The sequence below is a fragment of the Mesoplodon mirus genome, assembly GCF_964341445.2.
Source record: "Mesoplodon mirus genome assembly, chromosome: 3".
In the NCBI taxonomy this organism is placed as follows: Eukaryota; Metazoa; Chordata; class Mammalia; order Artiodactyla; family Ziphiidae; genus Mesoplodon; species Mesoplodon mirus.
Genome location: NC_138978.1, coordinates 162,013,411 through 162,024,513, shown reverse-complemented (window position 1 = coordinate 162,024,513; position 11,103 = coordinate 162,013,411). Strand labels below are relative to the sequence as shown.

Genomic DNA, 11,103 nt, shown 5'->3' with positions numbered 1-11,103 from the left:
TTCCCAGAAGAAAGGTTAGGGAAACTGCAAAATGTGGCAGTTACAAAAAGCACTTCAATCCAATACCCAACAGGGGAAAAAATGCAGAGAAACTTCTGAACTTCAGTCACTAAGCCAACCCAAAACAAGGCTGTACCTGCCCAAGAGTATCCCTTCCCTGGGGGAACTTTAAATGGTTGCGAGGGTTTTCTGTAGAGCCAGAGGTGAGGAATTTTTGTTGTTTTGTTTTTATGCCAAGGTTTCATTTATTAAACAAAGATTTATAAGTTCCTACTATGTGCCAAGTGTTGTGCTGGGCACCTTTGCTTCAAATCTGAATATGGATCAGTCCCTGCTCTGAAGGAAGCTACAATCCAGCTAGGGGGTGGCAGCGGGGATTCGTGCAAATGATGAACAAACAGAAATAAAATAAATTAAGCCCTATAAGAGAGTATAGGAGAACACAGATGAGAGCAGAGGTGGGTAAGTCCTCTCGCCAGGAAGGAGACAAAGCTGGGAGTGGGGATCCCATGGAAAGGAGGCAAGCTGGGTTGGGGGCGGGGAGGGAGTCGAGGGGGGAAGGGGAGTGAGGAGAAGTGGGTGAGGGGAGAAGGGTGGAGGGTTGGGGGGTGGTAAGGTCCTTCAACAACCACAGCGGGGTAGCGAGGGGGATGGGCAGCACCCGCACCCCAGGGCGCTAGTCGAGGCGAGCAGAGCCACCCTGGCCCGCAGGGGTTGGACGCCAGGCCCCAGGCCCCGGGCGTGGGGAGGGGGGACAGAGCTGGCAGACCTCCTCAGGAGGGGCCAGTTCCTTGAGCCTTCTTCATTTCGTCGGAGAGCGCCTCCTTCAGGGCCCAGTAGGCCTTGTCCAGGCTGTCGTTGGCCATGATCAGGTCAAACAGGCCGGGCTCCTTGCTGCTCTCCAGGTTTCAGGTCGGCCCGGGACGCGGCCAGGCTCTGCCCTGTGTCTGTGTTCCGCTGCTCCGTGTCTGTGTTCCGCTGCTCCAGGCGGCCCAGCGAGGGCGACCGCAGGAAGATGCAGGTGGGCGGCAGGTCAGTCTTCCCGATGTTGCGCACGCCCTGCAGGACCACGTCCAACAAGCAGATGCGCTTCACGGCTTGCACCGCCCTCACGGCCGCTTTGCTGGTCCCATACAGATTCCCTGAGACCTCGGTGTGCTCCATGAAATTCCAACGAAAGACACAGTTCTAACCCTAGATTTTTATATCAGCTTATTTTTCTTTTGTTTCTTGTTTAACTCTTTTTTTCAGTAGCTATGTTTCATAATCTACTTCAGAGATTCAGAGCAAGCAACTAATGCATCTGAAGAGATTCAGAGCAAGCAACTAATGCATAATCTACTTCAGAGATTCAGAGCAACTAATGCATCTGTTTAACTGATCCAGTTTAAATGATTATGAAAAAGTTGGAAATGAAAAGTTACATTTCAACTTTACTTCCTCAGTTAGCCTGATAATTGGGAGATAAGTATAGAATATGCCACATCCACTCCAAAGTATATTTACAGGAAAAATGCCAGAGGTCTGGCTCCCTACTCATTTTCTCTAAGAGTTTCCAGATGCTCTAGATGCACCTAAAATATACAATTTTATATGGCAAACTACTCATGTATTCCTTCTAAACTAATTTTAAAAATTATAAACATAAAATATATGCTTATGAGTTAAAATAAAAGTACAGAAGGGAATAACAGTTACTCCCCAGAAGTAATCACCGTCAAAAGCTTTGCAAATCTCTTTCCAATATACATATTAGAACAAGAAGATTGTATTGCAGATTATGGCCTCTCCAGAATTTCTGTTGGGTTGGCCAAAAGGTTAGTTCGGTTTTTTCAGTAAGATGGCTCTAGCAGCACTTAGTGGTCTTTAACTTCATTTGAAACAATTTTGTTAGATGTGAAAGCTGTCATATCAGTGAGCATTTAAAAAAAGACATCAAAATCGTTGGATTTTTGTGTAGCCATTTTAATATTGAAGATGGAAGGAAAAAACAACATTTTCAGCATATTATGCTTTATTATTTCAAGAAAGGTAAAAACGCAACTGAAAGGTAAAAAAAGATTTGTGCAGTGTATGGAGAAGGTGCTGTGACTGATCGAACATGTCAAAAGTGGTTTGTGAAGTTTCATGATGGAGATTTCTCGCTGGATGATGCTCCACGGTCAGGTAAACCAGTTGAAGTTGATAGCGATCAAATCGAGACATTAATTGAGAATGATCAACATTATACCATGCAGGAGATAGCCGATATACTCAAAACATCCAACTCAAGTGCTGAAAATAATTTGCACCAGCTTGGTTATGGTCATCGCTTTGATGTTTGGGTTCCACATAAATTAAGAGAAAAAAACCTTCTTGACTATATTTCCTCATGCAATTCTCTACTTAAACGTAACAAAAATGTTCCGTTTTTAAAACAAATTGTGAAGGGTGATGAAAAGTGGAAACTGTACAATAATGTGGAAGAGAAGAGATCACGGGGCAAGCGAAATGAACCACCACCAACCACATCAAAGGCTGGTCGTCTTCCAAAGAATGTGGTGTTGTGTATATAGTGGGACTGGAAGGGAGTCCTCTATTATGAGCTCCTTCTGGAAAATGAAACGATTAATTCCAACAAGTACTGCTCCCAATTAGACCAACTGAAAGCAGCACTCAACGAAAAGCCTCCAGAATTAGTCAAAGAAAATGCATAATCTTCCATCAGGATAATGCAAGACCGCATGTTTCTTTGATGACTAGGCAAAAACTGTTACAGCTTGGCTGGGAAGTTCTGATTCATCCGCCATATTCATCAGACATTGCACCTTTGGATTTCCATTTATTTTGGTGTTTACAAAATTCTCTTAATGGAAAAAATTTCAATTCCCTGAAAGAGTGTAAAAGTCACCTGGAACAGTTCTTTGCTCAAAAAGTTTAAAAGTTTTGGGAAGATGGAATTATGAAATTGCCTGAAAAATGGCAGAAGGTAGGGAAACAAAAGGGTGAATATGTTGTTCAGTAAACTTCTTGGTGAAAATGAAAAATGTGTCTTCTATTTTTACTTAAAAAGCGAAGGCACTTTCTGGCCAACACAGTATATTGGAGAGGATGTGTCTGTGTGTGTTTGGGGGAGGGGTGTGCAATCTGGTTAAATGGAAAGGCTAGGAGAGAAGCTTCATTTGCATAGTAAGCAGTTAGTGTTTAGGCTGATGTTGATTTGGCCTGGTTTTGGGGAGTGGCAGTGGGAACTGGAGGAGATTATGAGAGAACCTCATCTGAACCTACTCAGAGCCAGCCATAGCAAGCACTGCCATACATATATTTCCACAACTTGCTTTTTTTAATTTAAAAATAGGTCGTGAGAGGGGCTTCCCTGGTGGTGCAGTGGTTGAGAGTCTGCCTGCCGATGCAGGGGACATGGGTTCGTGCCCCGGTCTGGGAAGATCCCACATGCCGCGGAGCGGCTGGGCCCGTGAGCCATGGCCGCTGAGCCTGCACATCCAGAGCCTGTGCTCCGCAACGGGAGAGGCCACAACAGTGAGAGGCCCGCGTACCGCAAAAAAAACCAAAAAAAAACCCACTTAAAAAGACCCTATGCATCTAAAAATTAAAATAAATAAATAATAAATCTTTAAAAAAAATAAAAATAGGTCGTGAATATTTCATCATCTCATCAACACATATAGATCTACCACCTTATTTTATAATAATTACATAGGACTCCATTGTGTTTAACTAGACTACTGATAAACATTTAGATCTTTTCCAATTTTCACTAAGCATTCTTGTGTATGTGTGTGTGTGTGTGTGTGCATGATCTGTATATATATAATCTGCTCATAACATGAGAATTTCTATAGAATAGATTCAAAGAAGGGAAATTTCTAGAGTGAAGGATATGTGCACTTTAAATTTTGACAGAAAACTGCCATTGTTTAATATACAATTAATATACTGTTCAGTGTACAGTTGTTACATGACCCTGCTTCCATTGTGCTGGCAGAATACTGTCTTATATGATTAATAGTGATCATGTAATTTAGTGTCCAAGCCAGAAGACTTTTGAAAGAGAAAGGGGATGCTATTAATAATTATATTGGACCCACGGGCATAAACCAGGGCAACCTGGGACATTTAGTCACCCTAATAATTATTAACATAAACATTATTAATGAGAATAATTGCCGAAAACTTAAGACAGTTTCACAAACAACTTAAGAAGTTTCCATTGTCCTGCTTTTATCCCTCCGAAACTTACTTTATTACTCCCACAGTTTTACACTGAGAAAGTGTAGAAAACTTCCAGCAGTCTGCTTGTCAGATCTTGTCTTAATGACAGCAAACCAAAGATTTAGAGGAAAGGAAGAAGAATTAGCTTCTAAATATTTTGCACTATTAAACTTTTCATTTAAAAAATGAAGATTCCCAAACCAGGAATCAAAGCAAAATATCTCAGGGAATAAAGAAATAATATGGAGGGAAGGGGAAAAAAAGTGTTTTGAAAAATACGAATAAAACATTATTACAAAACATTTGCTTCCTGTAAGTCCAGCCTCAGGATTCCCTGATAAGCCCCGAAGCTATGTAAAAACATGAAAAAGAACATAGCATATTCAGTTTTCTGACGCCTATGACTTGGGTTCCAGAAGGCTAAATTTCAGGTAATCCCTGGACTAATGTTGATATTTATGGCTCAGTGTGAGAACATATATTCTCTTTTGTGTCCTATAAAATGCTGTCAGGGGTTAGGCTACATCTTTGGTTCTTTATGGACAGTCCAAGACCTGGAATATTAGACATACGGCCTTCTGTGAGTGTAGTCTATCACATATGTCAGTTCCCATTTCCAAGACAGCTGGGAAAAAACTTATCTCATTCCCAGGCAAGATCAATCTATGGCAAAAATCTGTGTAAGTTCAGGAGATGACTGGCAGGTAGTTCCAGATGGAAAAAGAGAGCCCATCACATGCCTTGTACGTATGTGTTCCCATCCCTCCAGCAGTGCCCTTTGTTAGTCATTAAGGATTACATTCCTTTTTCTGCCTGTTATCCCAGGCTCAGGAAGAAAGCCCTTGATGGGTTAATTGCCCAGCACACTGACTCATGTGTCTTGTGTTTCTCACTAAATGAGAGGCATTAACAGATCAGTGTGAGGTGTTGGGAAGTATGTTTCTAGCTAGTGGCAAGCTGTTGAAATGCCTCAGAGCCTCACAATCCACTACCTGAAGGCAACCCCATGAGAGAGTATTTTCCAAAATGTTCCTCATTTCACCTCTGGTCCATTGGCTGCTAATTCAAAAACTGGATGTAATGGTCTAATTTTTTTTTAAGGCTGAATGTTACAACAACATACTGTGTGATAGGAACAACTATTAAGCTATGCTGATTTTTTTCAGTATATAGCACTTAGCCCCACTTTCTCACCCAGGCTTTGTTTTGATTGAGGCAGGCATTGGCAAAACATTTGCAATTCATTCTGTTTCTGTGAAACGGATGTTTTCCTTTGTCAAAAGCTATCTGAAAGCTGAGATCAATCTATAGATACTGACAAAGAACGATAGCTGTTTGTCAAAAACAAACAATAATTGCCAAACAGTATGTATGGCAGATCTCATTTATGGAAAAATATGTATAAATGTAGTATGTGTTGGTATATGAATGAGGGAATTTGAAAGACTGTACCACATTATTAATAGCTGTTATGTCTGGGGGTGGGATTGCCAGGGCTTTTTCTTCCTAAGACATCTGTATGATTTGCCTTTTATACAATAAGCATCTGTTACTTTTCCAATCCAAAAGAGAAAGGGGATGCAAAAATAAAGTTACTCACGAGGATTGAACTGATTTCTTAGCCCTACAATCAAATGGGCTGAGTTGACCAAAAGCAAACATAAGCAGGAATGACCAGTTCATAATGTGGAAAGCAGCATTATTATATATATATATATATATATATATATATATATATATATTTTTTTTTTTTTTTGCGTTACGCGGGCCTCTCACCGTCGTGGCCTCTCCCCTTGTGGAGCACAGGCTCCGGACGCGCAGGCCCAGCGGCCACGGCTCACGGGCCCAGCCGCTCCGCGGCACGTGGGACTCTCCCCGACCGGGGCACGAACCTGCGACCCCTGCATCGGCAGGCGGACTCCCAACCACTGCGCCACCAGGGAAGCCCAACATTATTATATATTAATAAACATTATCTATATGCTTCTAAGGATAGAAGAAAAGGACAAATGCTAGAGAGACAGAATTTTCTATTACTCATTAAAAATATACTTGTTTTGGGCTTCCCTGGTGGCGCAGTGGTTGAGAGTCCACCTGCCAATTCAGGGGACACGGGTTCGTGCCCTGGTCTGGGAGGATCCCACGTGCCGCGGAGCGGCTGGGCCGGTGAGCCGTGGCCGCTGAGCCTGCGCGCCCAGAGCCTGTGCTCTGCAATGGGAGAGGCCACAACAGTGAGAGGCCCGTGTACCGCATAAAATATATATATATATATATATATATATATATATATATACTTGTTTTAAAAAATAAGTAAATTTATTTCTTAATCTGCTTAGAAAACTTTTTCAGACTAGTAGAATTATTTTAGAAGAGTACTCATTTTGGTTATATAATTTGAACTCTCAGTTTAGGAAAATGTTCAGCTAGCATATGTCAGATGCTGGCTGGTAGTGACTGATGGCAAGTTACCGACACATAGTTCAATTACATCAGATCTAACACACCATTTTGTGAGTCATCCCAGTGTGGTGTAGTGGAAAGTACATAGCTTTTGGAGATTCAACCTGGATTCAAGTCTCCCCTCCCCCACTATACTTATGATTTGATCTTGAATAAGTTACTTAACTGCCTAGAGCCTCAGTTTTCTGAATTAAATGTATTTTGTAACAATAACTACGGAGGTAGGGTGGTTATAAGGCTTAAACAAAATAATCTGTAAACTGCATTTTATAACCTGTAAAAAGTGCTCTAGCCTATAGCAGGCACTGACTACTGAGTGAATGAATGAATGAATGAATGAATGGGAGAATATTATTCTAGACTTTGTTAAGTGTCCCTACCAAAATGAGGGAGAGAGACTCATTCCAGTTCCTTCAGATGTGGAGTTTTTTTAAGAATAAAAGTGACTCTTATGATTTAGAAAAAGAAAAAAGTAAACAATAGTTGAATGAAGGCTCTAGATTTAGAATAATGCTGCAAAATTCTGAAATTGCCACACACACGCATGCGCACACACACACAATTACCCCCAGCACCTATCATCCTTTAAGGCTATCTCAAATGTCACAGCCATTGTGAGGCCTTTGCTGACTTCCCAGGCAAAAGCAGGAACTCCCTCCCAAGGAGGGCCTGGGATGCAAAGATTAGCTGTGCCAATGAGATTCTCTTTCAGAGGAATTAAAGCTAACAGAATCGAAAGAATTTGCCAGTTGGACAGAGAAGCCCACTTTCAGTATAAGTTCCCTTAATGATAGTGTCCCAGAAGTGACAGTTCTATGACCCAAGTCTACTCTTGGTGCCCCAGTTAGGAAAGAGGTAAAGTCAGGCATATACTCAAGGATAGTTCAATTTAGTTATCCTATACAGGAATTTGGGGAGTGTGTAAACACCTCGGAGAGAAGTTTAAAATCCCTGTTCTTTTAGAAATAACTTGACCTGACAGCTTGTTTGTAGGCACTCATCATGTTTTCTTTCCTTATCCTGCAGCCCTTTCCGTTCTTCCATTTGCCACATGACACTTCTGACCAGCAATGTACACACAAGTAACATTTTGGGGATCTCAGAGCCAAACAGTTCAGATGTGTGTCTGATGACCAGGAGAGAAAGAAGGACCAGAGTTCTAGATTTGGAAGTTAACAACAAAACTGTTATTTAAAATCCACAAGAGTAGAAGAAAATGCCTAATGATTGTGAGTGTGGTTAGAAGAGCCTAAAACAAACTTGGTACTGGGCAGTGGAGGAAGAGGAGGAGGAAGAACTCATGAGGGAGTTTTTCAGAGAAGAACCAATGCAGAGACCATTGGTGATTGCTTCCCAAGGGGTTTTGGTGGGAAGGTAGAGATAGAATTCAGATTGCAGTGAGTTGTGTTTTTTTTTGTTGTTTTTGGGTTTTTATTTGCGTTACGTGGGCCTCTCACCGTTGTGGCCTCTCCCGTTGTGGAGCACAGGCTCCGGACGCGCAGGCTCAGAGGCCATGGCTCACGGGCCTAGCCGCTCCGCGGCATATGGGATCCTCCCGGACCGGGGCACGAACCCGTGTCCCCTGCATCGGCAGGCGGACTCTCAACCACTGCGCCACCAGGGGAGCCCTGCAGTGAGTTTTAAAGTGAAGGTGGACTAAAGAAGTAGAGCAGTGCTCACTGATTATCCTTTTAAGGAGACTGACAGAGGAGGAGAATTGTCCAGACAGGCTTGGCATCCTTAATTGCTCCCTCTCCACCCATGGGCAAGGCCACAGGTGCCCTATAAATGGATGCTAGACTAGGTGTCTGCACCTTGAGAAATCTCTCTGCTCTGGCTCCCTTCCAATTTCCTGCAACTTTTGGCTCTGTCTTCCTATTTCTAGTCATAGATCCTTTAACTCCCATCCACTTTTCCCCTCTCTGCCCAGTGTATTTTGGATTGACACAGTGTTTGACCATCTCTTTTGTTCTCACCCTATTTCACCTGATGCTGCCCTCAGTTCCCTTTTTATTCCATGTCCTGGGGCTCTTCTCCAGCCCCTCCCCATCTGGGTACCCAGACCCTGACTCCTGGCCTCCCTGAGCCTCCCACCTTGTCTAGATTGGAGCAGAACTGGTTCAGAAGGAGAGAGAAAGGCACAAAATAGAGGAGGATAAAGTCAAGGAAAGGAGTGTCCGTTGGTTTCACTCTCAGAGAGACTGGGAAAGGAGAAAGAACGAGCAGCAGAGGGCAAAGGTAGGAAAGAGGAGAAAAGCTGAGGAGGGAAGTCTCCTGAGTGAGTACGAGGGGGTTAAGGACATGGGTGGAGGCCTTGACAGAGGAAGGGAAACTTCAGCCAGCCTCTGAGATAAGAGAGAGTAGCTGACGTTAAGGATGGGTGTGGTTAGATTCATAGGCGGTGAGGATTCTGCTCAGAGTGAAGGGTATGGAGGTTGGGCAGGAGGTTGGAACTTGGGAAAGTTTGGATGGTCCCTCAGGGGAAAGGGAAAGTGAACAAAGCAAGGAACAGCACTTTAAGTACTGTGAGACCAGTGGAAGCTGGAGACCCAGCAATTGTAGTGGTGCCTGCTGCACCATTGTGTCATTTTCTCCAGAAGTGCTTTAGCCCATGAAGACCATCTCTGATGAGCCAGGCTGCACATCAGTTCTGGTGATTAAGGCCAGCATTCTTAGGACCTGACTTAGTTCTAGCCCAAGGGTCTGATGCATTGTCCTTAAGACACTGGAGGACTCAGAATGAAAGCACCTTAATGTCTTTCAACTGACCTCTTGGCTCTACAAAGCAAGTGAGTGCCCTGCAGGCAACATATATGAATTTGACAGGGGAATAGTAGACTATATGGAGAAAATAGTATTTTGCAGGATCAAGGCCAGTTTCCCTACTTGCTGTACACTGACCCTGCCCTGACTGAGCCTCCATGGAGACCCAGCCTGCTTGCCAGTTTTCCTGCTACAACTGGAAATTCTCATGACCCTCATTGCCCATTTTCCAGAGGAGACTGAGCATATGACTTTCCTGGTCTCTTTGCCACATAGAACAGGGGAGTATCCTGGGTTAAAAACTCTGAGGGGTTCTGAAGCAAGCCATATTTTATGTATGAAGTTTGGTCAAAGGAAGGGTACCCGCTAGGCCATTCACAAGCTCCAGCAGGGTTACCATCTTGTCAGCACATTGTAGCAGGGCTCTGAGCCTGGCCCATGACCTGCCTGGAACAGTACTACTCTGGGTGTCCTTTCCAACAGACTGCCTAGCCCCTCCATGATGAACTGTCTGAGAATGCTCAAGGGCAAAAGGCACAGCTGTGGTTGTTCTCTGGAATGAAGAACCACTCTGTACAAGGGCGCCCTGCCAGGAGAAACCCACCTCCATCACCGGGAAATCACGTGTTCTCTCAACCGGGAAGGAAGCCAACCAGGACTGAAGCGATCTCCCCTCCTTTCCTTGCTGGTCCATCTATCTTCCTGGGCATGTTTTTGGCACTCTTGTGGTTACAGGGAGCTAAAGCTCCCTTGCAGTCCAGGCCGTTATAGTCCCAGTGTCAATGTTCCAAATGCAAAGGACCAAAAAAAAAAGTGCCAAGCATCCACACATTCCAAAACCAAGTGCTAAACCACCTCTACAGGAGCTGCTGGCCTATCCATCACCCATCTCTACTCTACTGTCTACCATAAAAGAATGAAGGGAAAGAAGCTGGTGGAGGATTGATTCAGAGATGGTGGTGTGATCTTCCCTCATCCAAGAGGAACGGGGAATTGGGGTTTCCTCCTCACCTCAGGCCGAGGGAAGGGGATTCAAGGGAACACAGTGTCTGACACATCCTCAGAGCTGGCTAGCTAATCTGTGGGACCCAGTGCAAAATACAAAAGGGGAGGCCCTTGTTCAAAAAGCAGGGTAAAATGACATTAAAAGTGCTAAATTAAAAAAAAATAAGAGGGTGGATTATATCCTTGCTCTCAGAAACACATCCTATTGAAGCAGATCTCAAGGTCTGCTTTGGGCAAAACTTTAGGCCTGGGTCCTTTAAGAATTAAGAGATGAGAAACAGTTATGTGTTTCATTAATTACCTATTGTGTGCCAGGCACTGTGGTAGGCACTTTACATCTGTTATCTTGTTTAACCTTCATGACAATCCTGCAGTTTTCACAGTTGTCCAGGGTCACAAAGTTAGTCAGTGACAGAGATAGGATGTGGGCCCAGGTCTTCCAGGCTCCAAAGTCTTGGTTCTTTCTATTCTCCTTCAATGTCTCCCATGGAAGATGGGAAAGCATAGAATGCTGATACTTTGGGGGCATCTACTTGTGCTGGCACTGTGCTTGATGGAGTTGGTCCAACTCTTTGAGGATGAGCTTCTGCTTCTGGAGGACCCTCTTCCAGGCCCTTCAGATAGGCACATAATCCCCACTGTTTGCTGCAGCAGTCTAGCCAC

At 43.8% G+C, this 11,103-nt stretch overlaps 1 pseudogene across 1 annotated transcript; it reads right to left on the bottom strand.

The window, feature by feature from the left end:
• Positions 1–773: 773 nt before the first annotated feature.
• Positions 774–1,164, bottom strand: LOC309799307 (guanylate kinase-like; annotated as a pseudogene). The gene has a single exon. The product of its transcript is annotated as a guanylate kinase-like (transcript).
• Between the last annotated feature and the right edge of the window lie 9,939 nt (positions 1,165–11,103).